The sequence below is a fragment of the Zalophus californianus genome, chromosome 7 (assembly GCF_009762305.2).
Source record: "Zalophus californianus isolate mZalCal1 chromosome 7, mZalCal1.pri.v2, whole genome shotgun sequence".
NCBI lineage: Eukaryota > Metazoa > Chordata > Mammalia > Carnivora > Otariidae > Zalophus > Zalophus californianus.
The window spans coordinates 87424711-87448122 of NC_045601.1; the positions used below are offsets into that span (position 1 = coordinate 87424711).

General features: G+C 35.4%; 1 protein-coding gene across 4 annotated transcripts in view; it reads right to left on the reverse strand.

Annotated features, from left to right (window-relative positions):
• ADGRB3 (adhesion G protein-coupled receptor B3) overlaps positions 1-23412 on the reverse strand; it is a 726710-nt gene that overhangs the window by 670325 nt on the left and 32973 nt on the right. The gene's annotated exons all lie outside the window — the stretch shown is intronic.

Below are 23412 nucleotides of genomic sequence, written 5' to 3' on the forward strand. Positions count from 1 at the left end.
CTAGAGAATAATCAAAGTAGTTATTCCATATGTAAACAGCATTTTAAATGACATGAAAGTTAATGGACTCTAAAATCTCTGATTTCAAGAGATTTTGTAGTTACTTCAAATGTTAGAAAATGTTTATACAGTTTTAAATTTCCTAGGGATATATCTGAAATTATTTTTAGGAACAGATATTAAATCTTCCTTTTTCACACATATGATGTGGTCCGAAATATTGAAATTAAGTCATCATAGATTTTGTATATATAAATGTGCATATACACAATTGTATAATTGTGTAAATATGGTCATTCTTTTGTTAATCCCCTATATACTAACAATATGTTTGTGAATTAAGATTTAGCTTCTTTTATTGAATTCATTAGTATCTCTTAGGAAAAGATAATGCATTTGAAATGTATAAGCAATCCAGATGTGTATTTTTTTTAAATGGAAGCTAAATTTATTTAGATATTTATAAATCATGGTTATTTTAATTAAGGCTTAGTATAGTACTCTCAAGCAGAGTAGAAATAGAAGTTGGCACTTTAAGTGTTTACTATTATTATTGAGTTGTCAACATTAATACCTATTGTAACTAGCTATGTAATGAAATCATCTGTGATCTGAAATGTATACTTACACATTTATTTTAACGATGTGAAAATATGAATTAAATGAGACTATATTAATGTCTTTCCAATGACTGCCGTAGTACCTAAAATCGTTGGATAAGAGAGTGGCAATTATGGGGCGCCTGGGTGGCTCAGTTGGTTAAGCGACTGCCTTCAGCTCAGGTCATGATCCTGGAGTCCGGGGATCGAGTCCCACATCGGGCTCCCTGCTCAGCAGGGAGTCTGCTTCTCCCTCTGACCCTCTTCCCTCTCGTGCTCTCTATCTCTCGTTCTCTCTCTCTCAAATAAATAAAAAAATCTTTAAAAAAAAAAAGAGAGTGGCAATTAAAGAATCAATGCATTTCAAATCATTTACACTTAGGTGGGTGTATAATAAATTATACATTTATATAATTTTAAATATCTTCAATCCGGGGAGCCCACTAATTCAGATACTTGGTAATAAAGAAGCTTCCAACAGTGTGTGTAAGCTGCTGCTAGCCATAGCCACATCAATTTTTAAAATTTCCCTGAAAGGGATAAAACTCAGACACTGCACATTCATCTGTCAATCGACCAAATGCCAGGTCCTTGTTTCAAGGCCCTGGTATGTTCATGCAGCTGTGACTTAGCACTCTTACAAAGCCAGCAGCTATTTTCAGAAAGAAGAAAGAAAACATGATGAGAAACCTACTGCCATGTCTACCACAATTCAGGCAATTAATTAAGGAAAAAAATCATGTACTCTATAAAACGCATTCAGTTTTGTTAAGTTCCAATCAAATACTTGACTGATGCCTCTAGAACTAAAATGGGCACGTGATTATACCTAAGCCTGTATGTATTTTAATCTATTTTATCCTAAAGTCTGCAGTAATAACAAATGAAACAACATCAGTGAAGAAATTTTTGGCACACATTTATGAAGTCCCTAAAATGTGTAAAATTATGTGGCATTGTTGGGTAAAGCAACTAGTTGTCTGGAAGAACTATCCCACTCATTTTATGAGATGATTATTGTTTTTTTTTATTTATTTGAATAATTTCTTCCTTTAAGAAAAATGTAACCCAGAGTGGGTTCTCTATGAAGTAAACAAAAAAAAAATAATAAAAATAAAATAATAAAGCAGGAGAAAAGATGAAAGAAGGGGAACTGTTATATTTGGAGTGCCAACCATATGCTAGATATCAAATCAGAATTAGTTTAACCCCTGTAAATGTTTTTATCCCTTATACCAGGTAGCTGTTATTCAACCTCATATTATGAATGAGGAAAGTTAGACTTCCAGGTTAAGCTTAATTTTACAAAACTAGTAAAGTGAATCTAAACCAAGGTTTTCTAAATCAAGAATCTACCTTCCAGGGCGCCTGGGTGGCTCAGTCATTAAGGGTCTCCCTTGGCTCAGGTCATGATCCCAGAGTCCTGGGATCAAGCCCCGCATCGGGCTCCCTGCTGGGCGGGAGGCCTGCTTCTCCCTCCTCCACTCCCCCTGCTTGTGTTCCCTCTCTCGCTGTGTCTCTCTCTGTCAAATAAATAAATAAAATCTTAAAAAAAAAAAGAATCTACCTTCCATCCACAACCCCATGATATTTGATGTTAGAATTATTCAGGAGTTAGAAATGCAAACTTTTCTTCTTAGTTTTTCTGTATATTTAAAATACAAAGGAATTTGATCCTGTTTATGGAGAGCACACCAGTAGCCAGAAACTTTCATCCTGACAGCTACAAACCTAGTATCATGTCACACAAAAAGGAGTTATTCCTTTCACAATTTCAATTTTATGAGGAGAAACTTGTAGCCTCTAAACATATGTTTAAGTTGTGTTTTCGTGCCTCAAAACACACACACCAACAAAGGGACCTGGTACTATGTCCCCAGTTTCAGGTGCAGATTCCCCCTCACTGCTCCTGTCAGTTCAGTAGCACCTAAAGGCTATGATTCATAACCTCGTTAATTGCTCACTTCATTTCGATTGCAGGATCCACGAACTCAGAGAAGGAAAGGCAAGGCTGCCTCTCACTCACTGAGAAGGGCTTCACTGTCACACCCTCTTAAGCTGTCACCATGGACACGCTGGACAGGGACTACGCCCAGAAGTGGAAGGAGTGATTCTAGGAAGTCACTGATACAGGGGTTGTAAGTATAACAATCAGGAATGGCAGAATACATGGTGAAGAGGCAGGCTTGTGCATGCCTCAGGCAAGGAAACTGTTCTGAACTTTTGTTTGCAGAATGCTTTATTTTGTGCTTAAATTACAATTCACCTCCCTTTGATAATATGTACTTTTCACAAACGTGTAGCAATAAATCCCCGAATATCACATGACTGTATGATTTCACAGCACGTTATGGACTTTTTTTTTTTTTTTTTTGATGGTTCTGCTTCTTTTAATCCCCATTATCAAACAACAGAACAAGCAACAAAACCAACCAACCAAACAAAACCCCTCTAGCAGTTTCCTTTTTTTTTCATGGAGTTTTAATTGGTGGTAAAGAGATTTCTCATAATGTTAGAAATTCATATAAACATGTATCCAGATAATCAAATGGTAAACTACATAATTCCAGATCTTATTTTAAGGGCATTTGGGACCTGCACTGGTTAATCTTGGTTTGTTTCCCCACTACATTCGTTGTCTGCTCTGCTTTGTACCCTATGAACTGCAACACCCAGAGTCCCTTCCCTATTAGCTTCCTATTTGCAGCAGTCAGCTGGGAGGCACTTCCACGAGACCTAAGGTGGGGGGCTTAGGGGCTTGCTTCGGCCTGAACTTTTTCAGGCTTCAAAGCTCAACTTCCTTCATTTTCCCTGTCAGGTCAGGCGTGGGGTAGTTCACAACTTCCCACTGCTGCTAGTCCCTCATGCATACATGAACTCTGACCACACTTCTGTAAACATGCCCTTCCTTAAACTTCCTCAGGGAAACACTTGGAAGGTGGTGTTTGTTTTTTGCTAGGACTCCAATACAAAGTTCTTTGGGAAAAAATATACATTGTAACAAAATAAAATAAGCAACAATAACAGTGGAAAATAATTAATGGAAGGAGTAAATAATGCCAGAGAAAAGATTAGATTTCAGAAATATATTCGAATCAGGTCATTCTGCTGATAAAGCTGGATTGCAAATTTGATTCTAAGCTTTCAGAAGCCAGAGGCTCAGTGCAGTGAACCCAAGAGAATCTTAAGCTTCAGGGCCCATCATTTGCAAGGATCTAGTAAGGCCCTGTGAGGGAACCTAGCAACAAGTTTATATGGCAATTTATTTTGTAAAATTTGCATACATTAGATATTTTTATTGCAATCAATTAATAGCATTGTCTCTTTCCAAGACAACTTTCTCTCTATCACATTGTCCCCTCTGTGGTGCATTAATACAATGGCCATGGGCAATTTGAGGTCCAGCTATCCATTTAGTTTGGGTTTTGTGGGATCTATTTAAGTAGTCATAGTCATTTCCATAGATAATCAATCCATTATTGCTATCTATCGTTCCCAAGGTAAGGATGGATTCTTGGAACCCTCCTACTGGTTAATTTCCAGCTTTGTGACATGAAGGTTTTATCACAATAAGAACATCTCCTACCATGCCCAGCAGTGGAAGCATGTGGTAGTGGGGGAGAAAAAGACTAGGAAAGGTACAGAGCATGGAGTTCTGTGGGAAATTATTCCAATCTTCAGGCCCATATAAAACTCCAAGTGGAGATCTGGTTCTCATCAATGCCTAGTCAAAACAGAAGTTCTCTGCTACTGGTAATACACTTACTTGATAAACATACCATACTCTCTCTCTGTCTCCTCTCTCTTACCATTGGGAATTGTATGAAAAAGAATTTATCAAAACACTTGAGTTTTTAGACCAAAAAAAAAAACTATAGAAGTACCACAAACAGCAAACATGTTTTTGTGCAAAGTTGTATGTTTTATTAATCTCAACGTTGAGTAATAAAATACATGCTATTGGGAAGACTGCATTAACTTTCTATTTTCGTTAGGAGAAAAAATATAAAGTCGATGTCTTATGAAGAAGTGATTAAAATGTATGCAGTTAAAAATTTAGGGAAAAAATGTTTTAAAGAACTATCTCAGTCACTTTACTAAATTTTTAATGTATTGTTTTGTGTTTCATAATGATTATGGCATTTATCAGTTTTTAAAATTTGCATTTTCTTATGAATTCGTTTCCTTGTCTTAAATGTTCTCTTTATACCTATATTTTTATATTATTTCTTTTTAAAAAGGACTTTATAAAATTGATTAAGGTTTCAGATCCCACAAAATCTGTTTTTTTTCTTCCCTTGTGTTTCCCTGCTAATGGCCGAGTAGAGATCACCGAATGGATTAACATTAGCCGTAATATTAACAAAATATATATTTTTGTTAAGAGGAAGTAGTATATATCTCCTTGCACTCATGTCTAACCCACAGCTAACAATGGTATGTTAATAAAAGAATATAAAATTCAGATGAGTAATAACAATTATGTTTCTAAAATTTTAAGGAATGAATACTTAATACGTGGAAGAAAAAGAGTTTTTCAAAAAGTTAAACACTGAATGCTTATGTTCAGTGCATCCTCTCTATGTAAACACCCACTGCAGAGTTTACTTTACTGGGATTATTAGGGATATAAATTTAGAACAGGCCCTTCACAGAAAATCAAGACTGAAACACAAGATGTATTGCTATAATCATACTGTGAAGCATGTGATTGCATAAAAATCAGTGGAATGGATAATATAAGCTATAAACTTAAGTGAGTATGAAATATCTTGGCATTTTGGAAAGAACAAATTGGAGTAGGTGAGGTTGTATGTGCTCTCTTTCTCTCTAATAGAAATCCCAGCATGAGGAGAAAGATAAAATCATGACTCAAACTAAATAATCTTAGGGATTTCGCCTTTTGAGAGCTTTCATGTTTGGGTGACCAATTAAGCAAAGGTAAGTAAAGAGAAAATCATCATCTCTTAGAGTATGGACTTTTTAAATTTAAAGAGAAAGTGAAACTTTTAAAAATTAGACTTAATCCAATCTAACCTTATTGGAACACCTGGCTGGCTCAGTCAGTAGAGCCTGTGACTCTTGATCTCGGGGCTGTAAATTCAAGCCCCACACTGGGTGTAGAGACTGCTTAAAAATAAAATCTTTAGGGGCGCCTGGGTGGCTCAGTCAGTTAAGCATCTGACGTTTGATTTTGGCTCAGGTCATGATTTCAGGGTCCTGAGATGGAGCCCCTGTGACAGGCTCTGTGCTCAGTGGTGAGTCTGCTTGAGATTCTCCCTCTCCTTCTCCCTCTGCCCCCCTTAAAATAAATAAATAAATCTTTAAAAAATAAAAATAAATAAAATCTTTAAAAAATACAAAATAAAGCTAACCTTATTGATCAGAGCACAAGGTCAGGGAGTAAAGACAACATAAGGCTTAGAATCGAGTCACCTGCATGCTAGTTAAGCTCCTGCACTTTTCTGAGAGTGGGCAAGTTCATTGATCTAAGTTTTATCATTTGCAAAATGATGAGGTTGGAGTAGGATTTCTTAGGTTCCTTCTCTACCTATAAGCCAAGGCTGACAATTTGGTCCTGTGAATAGTGCCCAGATGTTAAGAGCTCCAGCTTTCATGACTTAGTTTTCTTGACAAGTTACTCAATCTGCCCTTGACTCAATCTCCCCAAGGGACAAATAGAGATAACAATATATTTCTCTTTCTGCATGTATTTGGCAGGAAGGGTGAAAAATTACATTGTTCGTACACTAAACTTAAGCATACCTTAGTGAACAATGTACTTCAAAAAAGCCACTTTATAAATGCTAATACAGGGGAAAAATGAGCTTGGGAACTCCAGGTATTCTACACATGAAAATCAAGCAAATTAAAGTACATCTGCATTCTCATAGTGCTCTCTTTCTCCCTCACAGAATTTATCAAAATTTCTACTTGTATATTGATTCATGTAAGTTACGTACTCATCTTCTCTGAAAGGTAAGATTCATGGGGAGTGTTATACAATAATTACAAAATACAGTATGTGTTCGTTGATTATTCATGAATCAATGAGTGAATGCTGGTTAATAATGTGCAGAATTTCACTAACAATATAAAACAAGTACGGCTGCATAATTTTTTTTTTTGACAAGGAGTTAGCTAGCTCACTTCCATTGCATAGGCACAACTTTTCACAAACATACATGGTTGAAAACATGTATTATATTCAAAGACCTACAGAAAGAGAAGTCCCCACAATCTTCCACAATAATCCAATTAGCCAAAAAATCTTTTCAAAAATTCTTTATCCTTAAAATTAGGGGTACGGACATGTTAGATTTTCACCTTGAACATAGCAATTCTTATATATCTCAATAACAACTTTAAATTTATGGTCATCTATTCCTAATGTAATCTTTAATTACATATGAATTCTTGTACTCTCCAAGTAACCGACAAACTTGTACTTAGCACACACTAAGTTTATTTATTCAGTTCCAATTTTCATGAATTATCTGTAGCTTGCAGAAGAATTGTGGATAATATATCCTCTCATTAAAAAGATTCTAGTTCTTAGGAAGATATAACTTAATCTAAAAAGCTAACTCTGAAAATTAAAAAGTAATTTAAAAAAATATATGCTTTCTGAATCATTAGGTGCATTCAGTGACTTTTAGTAGATTGGGGTTACATTTATACTTATACACAGTAATGTGCTTTATATCAGGAAAATATAACAGGAAAATATCCATATACATGTGGCAAAATTTCTAATAGTCTAAATATATGAAACAAGGCCTAAATATCAATTTCAAGTCAGAGAAAAGTAAGATTCTATTAGTAGTGGTAGTTATGGAGAAAGACATTTAAACTTTACATCACATATTTTTCTTTTGAAAGTTTTATCCATATACACATACCTATATTATATATACATACTGGTACATGGAAACTATTAACATTTTCAACTTTGAGTCAACATCATAAGATAGAATCTGCCTTATATAAAAGAGTTAGCTATTGTGGTTAGTTTAATGAATATAAAATGAGCTCTGTTTATATATTCCACAGCAAAATATTTTCTGAAGTTGAAATAACAGCCAAAGACTTTCCAAATACATGCTCTCCAGCATGTAGCCAAAATTTAAAGACCTATCATACCATTATCTCTCTAAGAAGCACTGCAGATGTGAGGATAAATAAAATGAAACTTCTATTTCTAGCAACGTAGCATCCTGTGGATTAGGTATGCACACAAAGAAGCATCTTAAAGCCATCCAGTGTTATATGGCCAACTATGATGAATTAGTAAATACATGGAAGGGACGAAGGGTTATTAATTTGTTTCTAGATTGGGGAAAATTAGAGAGAAATCACATTTGAGCTAGGTCTTAAAATTTTAAGTTGGATTTCTATAGTTTTAGGTTTGTGCCAATATCTAAGATATTCATCTTTTCTTAGAGCAATCCCTTCTAGGAATTTCTTTCAGAGTTGATTGCTTGCTAGGCTTGTGATACAGATTACCATATAGCACTTCCCTTTATCATTAGTCTGGAAAATCTCCTTAGTGCTCCCCGAATTCTCTGTTTTCTGGATCCTGTATCTTCCTCTTTCTTGCTTTATATTGCATTCTACTCTATACCACCTAGCTGCTTTGTAAGAAAGAATACTGGGAGGTGATATTTTTATTTTATCTATTTATCTATTTATCTATTTGTTTATCTATTTATTTATTTATTTATTTATTGAGAGAGAGAGAGAGAGGTGGGGAAGAGCAGAGAGAGAATTCCAAGCAGGCTCCATGCCCAGCGCTCAATCCCACAACCCTGAGATCATGACTTGAGCCAAAACCAAGAGTCCGACACAACAGACTGAGCCACACAGGTGCCCTTGGGAGGCAAATGTATGCAGTGTTTTGAACTTAATGTGTCAATAGTCAATCTTTATATTGGATTATTATTTGGCTGGATATAGAATTCTTGACAAAAAATCATTACACATGAAAATTTGAAAGAATTTTATATCTAGCCTATAATGTCTCCATGAAATGACATTATAAGCCCCTAGTATCCTTACTGTGTATGTGCGACCTGTTTTTCTGTTTTGTTTTCCTGGAAACTTTTAAGATCTTTCTTTTACTCACAAAGTTTAGAAATTAATAATGATGTGCCTGTAATTCACACCCCCCAATCTACTGTGCTGGGAAACTGGGACCAAATCTGGATACCACGTCCTTTATTCTTCATTTCTAAAAAAAAAAAAAAAAAAAAAAAAAATTGTTCTTTTTTTTTCTTTTTTTGCCCATGATATTTTTCTATTTTTGGAACTGTTATCCAACATTGCATCTTATAGATTGATTTTACATATTTTTAATTTTTTCTCACTGTCCATATTTGTATTTCTTCAACTTTCTATTACCTTTAATTTTATATTTCAAGTTCATATATTGAAATTTTATTTTGCTTCTCATGTTTTTAGTTCCTAAGTGTTCTTTCTTGTTTATTTTTTTTATATTTCTCATTTTGTTTCAGAGATGCAATATGTTCTTTTATTTCTTTCAGAATAATAATTGACAGCTTTTCAAATATGTTCTTTTGTCTCTGAAATTCTTCCTTTCCTCTGAGTTCCCTTTCATTTGGGTTCTTAATATTGGAGGTTTTCCTTAACTTATGTAGAAGTAAAGCCCTGAATAAGTTGAGTCAACACTGCCTGTCTTTGCAGAGAGTGTCCAATTAATGGGATTCACAGAAATACAAATCCAACCTTCAGACTAGAGACATTCATTATTCAAGTATGTGAAGGTCTTTCATCTGAGTTGCTTCTGTTCAGTCTTTCACTGATGCGTGTAAGTGGTACCAATATTTGTGTTCAAGTGGAGTAAAAGAGTGAAGCATGATCTCTTGCTTCACATATTTTCATTCTGTTTGTCCAACATGTCATCCCAGCCTCCTATGACTGTGTGAGCCAAGTCCAAACCTTCCTTGGTCCCAACTTCTATATTTTTAAAGTATACTCTATATTTTTTAAAGATTTGTTTATTTATTTATTTATTTGACAGAGAGAGATTGAGAGCACAAGTAGGCAGAGTAGCAGGCAGAGGGAGAGGGAGAAGCAGGCAGAGGGAGAGGGAGAAGCAGCCTCCCCGCTGAGAAGGAAGCCCGACGTGGGGCTCGATCCCAGGACCCTGGGGTCATGACCTGAGCTGAAGGCTGATGCTTAACCAACTGAGCCAACCAGGCGCCCCAAAGTATACTCTGTTTTTAAAACTATAGGCTCCTATTTAAAAAGACTGATTATTAAAAAGAGAGAATTTTATGGTGATTTTAATGATAAATATTAACCTAAAATTAAACTATATGGCTATATGGTATATGGCATCAGCTCTACTCCAAAAAATAATCTATTTATGTATAAATAGTCTCTTATCTACTGTAAACACATCCTCAATTTTTTTTTCTGGAAAATTCCCCTATATTGTCATTCTTATTCTTGCAATTTATATCATATTGCTCTCATTTTTCTCCCAATGGAAATCAAGTCCCTCTTAATAAAGCCTATATTAAAAGAGAGGGCCTAATTAAAAGTAGGCCAAACATCTCAATTCAGATTTCAATGACCCCATTATGAAATGTAAGATCAACTCTTAAGAAATGGCCATATTCTGCATTAGGCTGTTGAGAGTCTAAAAAATATACCTTCTTTTTACCTTTTTTTGCCTCTGAGCTAACAAGATTTTAAAAATACTGATTGAGCTTTCTTTTCCTTTTTTAAACTGATTTAATATGAACTGTAACAAGCAATGCAGTGGAATTAAAATTAAGAAGCAAATAGCCAGGAAAGGCATTGTACAGGGCTCAGGAACAGAGCATATCAATAAATTAGATAGGTAGATAAGTGAAGTAGATGAAAGCCGGAGTGACAGAGAAAAGTGGAAAGCAGACATGAGGGCAATCAAGAAACGACACTGGAACATTACAGATTTCTAAGACACTGTGAATGAGAACAAGACAAAAACTGAAAACTAACACTGCAGGGCTAGACTTATTCCATGTCTGGACTACCACATGTTGCAAAATATTTACTTCATATGAAAGTCTAGATTTTTAGCTTTTCTTCATAACATGTGAGATCAGGTAATGCTTGCCCCATTTCCAAATGACAGCAATCATTTGGATGTAGGAAGCAGATGCTCCCTCCAGACACTTTATTGGAGTCCCCACCACTCATACAGTGTAGGCATTCCCTTACACTTACACCTGGCCCCTTCATCCAGTGTTGTGCCTGCCTAGTATGTACAATCATTGCATTTGCTGTGCCTTGTATGAGACATTTTCACAGAAGAAATCACCTTAAAGGTTAAATGCAGGGAAGTGTTAGCAAGCATTTATAAACGTAAGCCAGAAAATATCACTCCTCTGCTCACAACCCTCTATTGATGCCAAATCTTTACTCTGAGTGGAAACCAAAGGCCTTAATCAACACAACCCCAGCCGCCAGGCCACAAAACTAGCCTCGAGTCCAGTGACCCACTCAATAGTCTTAATATAAAAATGTATTTCATATGAAGCAATGCAAAGTCACTGTGGAAAACTTCAAAAATAGAAAACATGTAAAAGAAAAAAATACTCATAATTCTACAGTCTAAAATAATCACCATGCTGGTTTTTAATGCACATATCTTTTTGTTATTCTGCTTTTTAAAACTTAATAATGATGATGCAAACAAATCTACCATGTCTATAAGAGTTTTTGAAATCATCTTTGTTTTGTAGCTGTTATATATTGCCTTATGATATATCATAATTTAATTATTGTCCAATGTTTGGGTACTCAATTTCCAAAGCAGTAGATTATAAATACTACCATCATAAAAATATTAACATCTTAGATTATTTTTGTAAGAGAAATTACACGAAAAAGAACTATGAACCAATTCATTTAACAAGGTAGACAGGCTTACACAATTCACAGCACTCACCACAACACATACCCTCCCCAATGTCTATCACCCAGTCACCCCATCCCTCCCACCCCCACCATTCCAGCAACCCTCAGTTTGTTCCCTGAGATTAAGAATTCCTCATATCAGTGAGATCATATGATACATGTCTTTCTCTGATTGACTTACTTCGCTTAGCATAATACCCTCTAGTTCCATCCACACCGTTGCAGATGGCAAGATTTTGGTGGCTGCATAATATTCCATTATATATATATATATATATATATGTATATATATATATATATATACCACATGAAGGGGGTGGAATTGGAGGGGGAGATGAGCCATGAGAGACTATGGACTCTAAGAAACAAACTGAGGGTTCTAGAGGGGAGGGGCATGGGAGGATGGGTTAGCCTGGTGATGGGTATTAAAGAGGGCACGTATTGAATGGAACACTGGGTGTTATACGCAAGCAATGAATCTTGGAACACTACATCAGAAATTAATGATGTAATGTATGGTGATTAACATAACATAATAAAATAAAATTAAAAAAAACAATGTAGATAGGTAAAACAACTTACATATTCTACAATGTATTTTAAGCCTTAATCTAATCAGCATTGGATATTTTTATTTAAAAATATTTAATTATTTGGTTTTTAGAAACTGCTGAGTCAACTACTTATGAGTCATCTGTCATTTATTTCATTTAAGGTGATTGGTATACATCAAAAAAGTTTTTAATTTGTAGAGTGAAATATAAGTCAAATACTTAACTATTTTGTTATGACTTCTTCCTTTGCTTTTTATGATAAGAAGCCCCACTGCCAGATAAGTCAGATAAGACCAGATAGTCACATAAATTTCTTGAGAAGTTATAATTGTTTATTAATATTATATTGTCTATTATTGTTTATAATTGTGTATTATTATTTATTATAAATGTTTATTATTAATAACTCATTAATACTACTGAAACGTCATCTGGTACATGATAGGAAGTGAGTTTCTAAACTAACTTCTTTTTCCTGTCAATTAACTTTTGTAGTACATTCCACAACTGAAAGAAAGTTATCAATGTAAATAACAACATTAAAGTAATTTAATGTTCTGAATTCATTTTCTTAGGTTTAATGTCAATCTTTGGCCACCCTGATTATTATCAGCATCTATATAATAGCTTGTGTCTTCAAGGATATTCCTGAGTTGGGGGTAAAACAAGGTAAGATAAAATGACTTTAAGTAAAACAGACAGCATTAATGGCACACTTTAAGTACTTCTTTAGCATAAAGTGTTTGAAATCTCACTTTCAAGTGATTCTTGTGAAAGATGGTCAAAGGTCAGTAAAGATATAAATGACCCATAATGGGTTCAGGGAGCAGAGCTTCAACTGTTAAGTGTTGAATAGAAAGACTCCCATTTGCCACTGGGTTCCCCAACTACACTCCCCAGTGATTTCCTTCTTAAATCCTTGGTGTCATGGTCAGCCTTGACAGTGGAACTTCCCTCACTTGACTGACAAAAATCTCCCAATAACTTCCTACTATTTGACCTGCCTGACTTCTCTAGCTCTTTATATTATCAGCACCTATTTCTTCCTCACCTAGAACCAACTCTTCAATCCAGCTGTCACACCAAACAGGGTAAATGCATAGGCTCCTAGGACCAGCTTAAGAATATGGCATTTATCAGATGAACACAAGGGAAAGAAAGAAAGAGAAAGAGAGAAAGAGAGAGAGAGAGAAAGAGGCAAACCAGAAAACAGATTCCTATATACAGAGAACAAGCTAAGAGTTGCTGGAGGGGAGATTGGTGGGAGATGGGTTAAATCATTAAGGAGGGCACTTGTGATGAGCACTGGGTGTTGTATGTAAGCGATGAATCACTAAATTATACACCTGAAACTAATATTGCACTGTATGTTAACTAACTGGAATTTAAATAAAAACTTGAGGGAAAAAAAAGCCTATTGGGGGGAGGAAGAATATGGTACTTGTCATGGACAACTATAGAATCTCTCCTGGATTAAATTAAGTTCTAAAGTTCACTAATCTAGTGCCAAGTTTGATCATGCCCTGATTATTGTTGCTTTTGTTGTTATAATTACTATTATTTACCTGACTATAAGGCCAATCTGAATCTAGTTTACTTCTATAATGAATTTTCTGATCTTGGATTTGTAATTTAAGAAGAAAAAACAATGAAAAAATAAAGCTGGATAAAGAAAAGCATTTTTAAGTAAAAGTGGTGAAAGAAATAGAGCAAGCCATCCTTTATTTGCTTTGAAAACTAATTGGTTAATTATATTTTTGATATATGTTAAATGTTTAATACAGTTCTACAACTATATTAGATATATAATGAATCAAAAACCAGTACTGATGCAAATTTTCCTAGAAATTTTGATGGTTAATTTTATGTGTCAACTTGACTGGGCCACAGAGTGCCCAGATATTTAGTTAAACATTGTTCTGGGTGTGTCTGTGAAGGTGTTTCTGGATGAGAGTAACATTTGAATCAGTAGAATAAATGAAGCAGATTGTCCTCTCCAATGCTAGTGGGCTTCATCTGGTCCATGGAAAGCCTAAATAGAAAAAAAACAGAATTTGTTCTTTCTGCCTTACTGTCTCCAAAGTGGGACATTTTCCCCTCCTGCTCTTGGACTCAGACTCCAATTGGAACTTATACCATCTGCTCTCCTGCTTGCTGACTGCAGATGCTGGGACTTCTCAACTCCCAGAACTGCATGAGCCAATTCCTTATTATATATATTCTATTGGTTCCATATATATACAAAATTTACATATTATGTTATATATTCTATTGGTTCTGTTTCTCTGGAGAACCCAGACTAATAGAGTGAATAATAACTCAACATGAAAGTTTATTAAAAAAATAATAACCAAGAGAAAACACATAGTAATTTTCTGACAGAGTCCTTGATTCTGTGTTATAAATGTAGCAGTTATGAAATGTGTTTTTCCATCTATATAAGTGTTCCAAGAAATTGGAATTTTCTCACTTAAGTGCCAATAGATTGTACTTAAAATATGTTCTCCAAAAACTTCTTTGGAAACACATTTGTTTTTAGAACTTTGCATATAAAATATATCATAGATACTTCCTTCTTACTTAGCGTCACCATTTTGACCACCCAATAACAAACTGATCTGCAATGTGATTTGTTCTGTGACTAGGAATCAGAGTGGTGTCATTGGAAGAGTTTAGGTTCTGGGTGCAGACAATCTTTAGTTCTAAGTCCAAATCCAACCCTGTAATTTAGGAAGTCACTTACTTCTGGAATGACCCAGTTTTCCCTTCAGAATTATGGAAATTATTCATCCTACATAACTGAAACTTTGTACCCTTTAACCAACAACTCCCATCATTCTCCCCCACCTCCCAGCATCTGGCAACCACCACTCTACTTTCTGCTTTTATGAGTTCCACTTTTTCAGATCCCACACATAAGTAACATCACACAGTATTTGTCTTTCTATGACTAGCTTTTTCATTTAGTACAATGTCCTCAAGGTTCACCCATGTTGTCACAAATGGCAAGATTTCCTTTTTTTTTAAGAAGAATATATGATATTCCTAATAATGTTCATTGTGTATATAATCTACATTTTCTTATTCATTCATCTGCCAACAGACATTTAGGTTGTTTCCATATCGTGGCTATTTTAAATAATGCTGCAATGAACATAAGAGTATAGATCTCTCCAAGATACTAATGCCAACAATCCTGGAAGTGGGATTATTGGATCATATGGTAGTTCTATTTTTTATTTTTTTAAGAACTCCTAACTAGTTTTCCATAGTGGCTGTACCAAGTTACATTCCCACCAACAGTGTACAAGGGTTCCCTTTTCTCTACATCCTCACCAACAAATTATCTGAAAGGGAAATTAAGAAAAAAAAATTCCATTCACAATAGCAAATAAAAAGTATAAAATACTTAGAAATAAACTTAACCAAAGAGTTGAATGACTTATATATTCACAATTATAAAACATTAATGAAGGAAATTAAAGGAGACATATGTAAATGTAAAGATATCTCTTGTTCATGAATTGAAAGAATATTGTCAAAATGTCTGTACTACATACAGTGTCTACAAATTCAATATAATCCCTATCAAAATCTCAATGGCATCCTTTACAGAAACAGAAAAAAAAAAAAAACTTTAAAATTCATGTGGATCCACAAAAGACCCAGAATAGCCAAAGCAATCTTGAACAAGAACAGAGCTGGAAGCATCACACTTCCAGATTTCAAAATATATTACAAAGTCACAGTAATCAAACCAGAATTGTACTGGCATAAAGGCAGATATACTGACAGAATAGAAAGCCCAGAAAAACTATACATCTACAGTCAATGGATCTTAGATAAGAGTACCAAGAATACACAATGGGGAAAGGATAGACCCTTCAATAAATAATGTTGGGAAAACTGAATAACTACATGCAAAAGAATGAAACTGGACCCTTATCTCACACTATATGTAAAAATCAACTCAAAATGGAGTAAAGACTTAGACGTAAGATCTGAACTTGTAAACCAATTGAAGAAAACACAGGAAAGGTTCTTGACATTGGTCTGGGCAACAACTCTTTTAGATATGACGCCCAAAGCATAGGCAACAAAAGCAAAAATAGACAAGTGAGACTGAATTAAACTGATAAGCACACCAATGGAAACAATCAACAGAGTGAAAGGGCAACCAACAAAATGGGAGAAAATATTTGCAAGCTATATATCTGAGAAGGACTCAATCTCCAAAATACATGAGGAACTCAAACAACTCAATATCAATCAATCAATAACCAAATTAGAAAACAGGCTAAGAATCTGAATAGATATTTATACAAAGAAACCATACCAATGTTAGCAGGTACATGAAAAGATTTTCCTTTTTGTTGCATTCTTTTTTCCTCCTCCTATACCTATCTGACAACAATATACCTATCAAGAATATATTTCATTATTTGTTATAGCATTTCTTTAAGTGTTTTGATGATGCCTTTCTTTTGAATGTATCCTCAAGTTGTTTTTACTAGTTTCTCTATTGAAAATAATGTTGACTCTTTGCTTATCAGAGCCACTGTGATCAGTACAGACTTAGGTTTCAATGGAAGAATTCACTAATGCTGGAAGATAGGGTCGACTAATTTTTGTCAATAAATATGTGAGCAGAAGTGGCAATTCTAGTCCATAAGAAGCAGGTGTGCCTTCTCTGCAAGCTTTCCCCTTTCTCTGGTTGGATGCAAAAGGCACCATATTCCAAAGGGATGCAAAGCCTTAAAGGAAGGAATCTGAATCCTAGTATCACCTCCTGTAGGAAAGACAACCACAAATCAGGAACCCCTTCACTGAAAAGTTACATGAGCAAAAAATAAAATTCTATACGTTCAGCCACTAAAACTTTGGAGTTTGTTTCAACACAAATGTTACCCAAACTACTCTACTATCAATCTCAGGGATTTTTCGTCTAGACTTGAATATTTTCTTCATAGTTATCTAACAAATACTTGATTTTATACAAGTGCCTCCTATACAATTTGGAAGTTAGAGAATCCCAGGATAAATATTTAAAGAAGGTTCATGGGAAATGTAAAACTCTAAACAATGAATTAAACTGGGATATAAATTTAAAAGAAATGGAGTTAAGAAAACTATTACTTGCATTTATGTGCCTAACACCAAAACACCTGCTGGGTAAGTCGCTGGGCAACTTGAAATAATATCCTTTTGAAATTGTTTTTATTATTACTATGTTCCTTTGATTTTGTTATTAGAATTGGTAGCATTATCATTTTAATTTGCCAATTCTAGATTGTAACTGAATCCTGGAATTAATGGAGTGTTAAAATTATTATAATAATAACAATCTTGCATATTAAAATCATAATAAAATTAATGAAATGAGGAATTCATAAAAAGGATAGAGTCAGAACATGTTAGATCCAACAGGCAGGGATCCTGAAAATAATGGTCTGACCCTGGGTATATTCCCCAATCTCCTATCTTCTACTCCACTTAACCTTCTTCTGAGCATACCCACACTCCAAATGAATTCAACCTTTCTTTCCTTAAACCACAGTTTTTTATTCTATATACTAACTTCACATGTTCTACAGCAGGGGTCACAGGGGGGTTGAGTAGCCATGCCTTTGGGTTCTACTCAATGAGAGTGGTGTGCTTGTTAGGCAATGGAGGAGGGTATGGCTCCTTTAAAGGGAGCACATGTTCCAGGCTCCAGTCAAAGCTTTGTGGGAATAATGGTCTAGTGTTTCTCAATCTTTTGATTTTTTTTTTTTTTTTCAGAAAGGGTAACAATCCAGAGCTACATGTGAAATGAACTTAATTTTTGAAACACTGAGAGGCAAACAAAATACACTGTGGACACAGCCCTGATGTGTGTTCTAAGGATTCTATCTCTATGAAAATAACTGAGAGTATATTTTAAATCAGTTGAAGAAAATAAAAAGCAAAGATCATGCAGGAGTAAGGATACTTTGGCCCTTCTTTTGATTTAGCATGCCCTCAAGAGACAAGATGCCTTTTTCTATGATGGTTTTATTAATGGATAGATTATCAATATTATTTTTTTTAGTATTATACCTCATGCCATCACATTTTCTTTTAATTTTTACATAAGTGAATAAGGAAAAGGAAAAATACTTTGGATGCTTCTTTTTATGTAGCCCATTTATAGCAATAAATTCTGAATGCTCCCTTGAAACATTCAGGGGAGGAAAAGACATAAAAGGTAAACAGTAGTGATGTCCCATGAAAAAGCTTCTGAGCTAGACCCTGTAGATAAGAAGAAAATAACTTTAAAAAATAATTCTTAAGAAAACTGAGAGTTATCAAAGATTTGTATTGAGGGGCGCCTGGGTGGCTCAGTCGTTAAGCGTCTGCCTTCAGCTAGGTCATGATCCCAGGGTCCTGGGATCGAGCCCCACATCGGGCTCCCTGCTCAGCGGGAAGCCTGCTTCTCCCTCTCCCACTCCCACTGCTTGTGTACCCTCTCTCACTGTGTCTCTCTCTGCCAAATAAATAAAATCTTAAAAAAAAAAAGATTTGTATTGAACCAAAGCCAGTAGAAATGTACTGAAGACAGCACATCTTTTATTATTTAAGAAGTCTATATGCAGCATAAAAAAATAAACTTTCAGTTTCACATAATACACACACTGTTTTGGTTTGTTGTGAGGCTTTTAAGAAATACAAATATCTAAATAAAAGGAACGACAGAGCCTTGCCAATATAAAGTAAGCATTCTTGCCAAAATGTAATGTATGGAGTACTTACTCTTTATGTGTGCTCTTTGCCAAAAAAAAAGAGATGGCACTAAATAGGATTTATTTAAGATTTCTAGAATCAAACAGCAAAATGCAAATAGAATAAATAATATTCTGAAGTGGTTGGCTCCTAAGTAATCGCATCACTTTTGCAAATTGAACTAGGAACTATCAGAATTTAGAAAAAACTTGTCTTTTTGAGGAAGCTCTTTCCATTTAAGTGCAGGTTTAGTAAACTTAAAGTCCTTAGTAACTTAGAGATGTCACATGACTCGAGTTATATGCTCACAAGCACTGTGTCATTAATTCAACACACAGACATTAAAAAGCACATTGTATTCAGCACTACACCAAGAGCTACGGAGGACATAAAAGTGGTAAGAGACTGTCCCTGTCCTGGGGGGTTTTACAGTCTAGCTGGGAATGAAAGACTATAGAAATAGAAAACAAAAGCAAGTGCATAATCATGTAGCTTGAAAGAGATTCACAACATAAGTAGGTGCTTAAACACCAGTTCTTTGGCTATGAGTTAGGTTTATTACACTTTCATTACAGCATTAACATCATAGAAAGATAACACCGTCCATAAAAGTGGCACACTTTCATTTAGGGAACAAACAACAAAATGTTGGAAAATAATTTTAAAGGAGGGTACTATTTAGGTCAAAACATTCTGAATAAATATGTACCAAGTATTTTTATAAAAATGCTAAAATGGGAGAAAGAAAATAAGCATGTTTTGGTTAGTGGAAAACAAAAGGGTGAGGTGGCAAAGAGAATGGACCTTTTCATAATTCTACAAAATTTTTAAATTAAGATGAATCTAATTAGAAAAAAGAAAATCATCACAGACCAGCCCTGGCTTTTATAAAACAGCAGGTTCTACAATTACTACTCATTTTGGGTTTGGGTGATTAGAATATGTTCCAAATTACAAAGTGACTGAAGACCTCACCTAAAGCTCCTCCTCTAGGAAGAAATGGGTACAAGGTAAGGGGGCTAGGTCACTGAGGGTGTTCCACGGGATGGTTTTCAAGGTGCACCTCTGGGGAAGGTGAACCAGAGAAGTCGCTGGTGGCCAGAGGAAAGCCCAGAGCATTGGTATCTCTGCAAATCTTTTGTCTCAGTCCCCTTTCTCCTGCTGTTCTTTTCCATTCCTAATCTCACTTCTGCTAGGTTCTCAGCTTTTCCTGTGAGTTGTTTTACGCTCTCCACCTTAAATGCATATTTTAGCCTCTAACTTCACTTTGATTTTTCTTATTTTTACTTTAACTTTTATCTTTATTTCTTAGCTCTACTGTATTTTTTTAAAGTTAGCTCTACGTCCAATGGCGGGCTTCAACCTACACCCCTGAGACAAGATCCTCATGCTCTACTGCCTGAGCCAGCCAGGCGCCCCGGAATACTGTATTTTGGATTCTAAGTCCATTGTCATTTTTCTTTTTCTCTTTACTTTTGATCTTTTATATCTGTTATCTTAAATCTTTTGTGTACCTGTTTCCTTCATTATATTTTATTTTGGTTACTGGTCTTGAGCCTGAACCCAAATTTCCTAGCAATAATTTATCAATTATTCACATGCATCATTTTCTCTTCTTTTCTGAAGTGACTACCAGCTTTAAGATGTTAGCTGGGAAGAGGGAAGGTCAATGTGTCAGACTAAGGAGGATGGGCATTATCTTACTCCCAGCTACCGTAGCATCTTTTAACCATGGGTTCAGAAGTTAGTACCTGACAATATCAATTGCTTGCAACTAAGCCGCATTAAAGTTGGGACTGATATATATTAAATTTCAATATTTGCAAAATTAACCAGAATGAGGACATCTTCTGACACAGAGTCCAAAACCTTAACTTCAAACTAAATCTCTTTATCTCTTACTCTTGATCCACACTCTCTGTGCCAGACAAAACCTAACTAATCCTAGGAACCCTGAGAATGTTCTCTGCTCTACCAATATGGTTTTGGAAAAACAGATGTTTTTTGAAACTAAAAACACTTATGTTGCCTATTTTGCTTAACTGGTTCTCGTATTTGAGAGAAGTTCCTCACCTGAGCTACTATTTTCATGTCTGGTGTCAGTGAATGTAGTTCTCATCTGTCTTCTGTTCTTTGTGTGCTTCCATACCACTGCCTAGAAGAGTTTCTCCTTACTAAATATATTGAAATCACAGGTGTCTTTCAAGTTCTATCTCACACATCACCTAAACTCTCCCCTTGCATGATAAACCAAGAGCTGCATCTTAATCAAAGCTCTCTCAAGGTACATTTAAATGCTAGTCCTTTGTATTTGCTTTTTCATCCCTAATAGATGATAAACTTTTCAAAAATATGAAAATAAGATTTTTACTGGAATTCCTTCTGTGACACCAAGTATTTATTTATACATATTTGTATAATGGTAATTTTTAATTTATAGCCATTTGTTTTTATTTATCACTATTTCAGGAGGAAAAAAATAGTCCTTTCTACAAAATCTTCTATGTCTCGCATCTTCTAAAATGATTGGCTTTTATAATCATGTTATACTGCACCTGGTGCATATTTTCATCTAAAATATTTGACAGAATTCCAAACAAAAATGAAAGAAGGCACATTAATATCAGAAAACCCTTCCTTTTATATACATATTTTAGGATATAAAGAGTCCAGTTATTTTACATTTCCTTCCCCAAGGCTACTCTGACTTTGGCAACTCTTCAAGTAATTGTTTCTACTAATGGCTCCTAATTCCTAATAAATAGAAAGTTCCTAAACACCCTCCATTTGCAGTGTAAAGCTTTGTTGTAGGCCAGCCTACACAAAATATCAGAGTGTGGGACCTGCTTCAGGGGAATGAGACAATGAATTTGAAAAAAAAAGGGGAAAAAAAAGAAAAAAAACTTTCCCAATTCACCAATGGGTAAAAAAATAATAATAAAGGTCTAGAAAAATACTACTCTTTTTTTAAACTGGGGAATTTGTTTTGTCATCTCTGCTAGGGCAGTAACAGGAAAGAGACTGCTAGTAAAACCCAAGTGACAATCTTGTTAGGTTCCCAATAACATTTAAGAGTTTATCTTTTGCCCTCTTCTATTCCCAGAGCTCTTGTACTTTAGGACAACTGTCCTCCCTGGCTAATCAAGGATCCACAGTCCATTCCTCTCAGGGAGAGCAAGCAGCAAGATACTCTGAGAATAGCAGTGCCTGCAGCCTGATACAGCGGGGTTCTCAGCATGGCTTTATGCTGTATACTACTGCACATCTTCCCTCTGTGGGACCGAGTTTTTCTTCTGCAAAATGGCAATATTAGTTAACTCACTTCCCAGGGTTTCTATGGGAATTAAAAAAGCTAATAGTAAGTAGAAATCCAAGCAAAAGTTCCCTCACTTCCCTCCATTTGCTCTCTCTATATTAGGATTCTTCAGAGAAACAGAACCAGTAGAATGTGTGTGTGTGCAGAAGAAGAGGAAGAGAGATTGGGAGACTCAGTTTAGGGAATTCGTTCACAGGACTATGGAGTTGGGAAGTGTGAAATCTTCAGGGCATGTCGGTGGCTAGAGGACCAGGACAAGTTGATGTTGCAGCTCCATTCTGAGGATGATCTGGAGGCAGAATTCCTTCTTCCTCAAGAGACCTCAATCTTTTCTCTTGGAGCCTTAACTGACTGGATGAGGGCCAGCCGCATTATGGAGGGAGTGATCTGTGATTTAAATATTAATTGCATCTAAAAAATACCTTCATAGCAACACTGAGACAGGTGTTTGACCAAAAACTGGGTACCACTGCCTAGCCAAGTTGACACATACTATTAACCATCACAGTCACTAATGCACAGGCAGTAACCTCATTCCAAGGCAAACTTAACTCAGAAACCCCATGTCCTTGTATACCAAGCAGCTGAGTCCTTCACCAACAGAGGCGGATAGGAAGATTGCAACTCCTCAGAATACAAACAGGCCTTATCCATTCATTCAGGTAAATTTTATTAAATATTTTCATAGTGCTAGCCCCTTCGGTAGGTATTTCTTTTCTAAAATTAATGGATCTAACCTTTTTCCCATCAGATCATAAGGAAGTAATATACAAGCCTACAACAGGAGACCTTGTCAAAGTTCAAGGAGTAAAGGAAAGCCTTCCTCAGAAAGTGATATTTAGGGGCTCCTTGGTGGCTCAGTCAGTTAAGCGTCTGCCTTCAGCTCAGGCCATGGTCCCAAAGTCCTGGGATCAAACCCCACATCAGGCTCCCTGCTCAGTGGGAAGCTTGCTTCTCCCCCTCCCTCTCCCTCTGCCACTCCCCCTGCTTGTGCTCTCTCTCTGTGTCAAATAAATAAATAAATAAATAAATAAATAAATAAATATCTTTGAAAAAAGTGATACTTAGACTAGGAACTGAAGGATAAGTATATGTTAATTATACTTTGGAGGTGGGGAGAAGGGAAACTAGAGATCTCAGCAGAAGGAATAGCTTACATGTGTGCTCTGAGATATATAAAGGAATTTGGCAATAGCTAGGCAGACGATGAGGATAAAGACTGAGTAAAAATGAGCCTTTCTCACCATTTCAAATTTACGAAAATTGCAGGGAA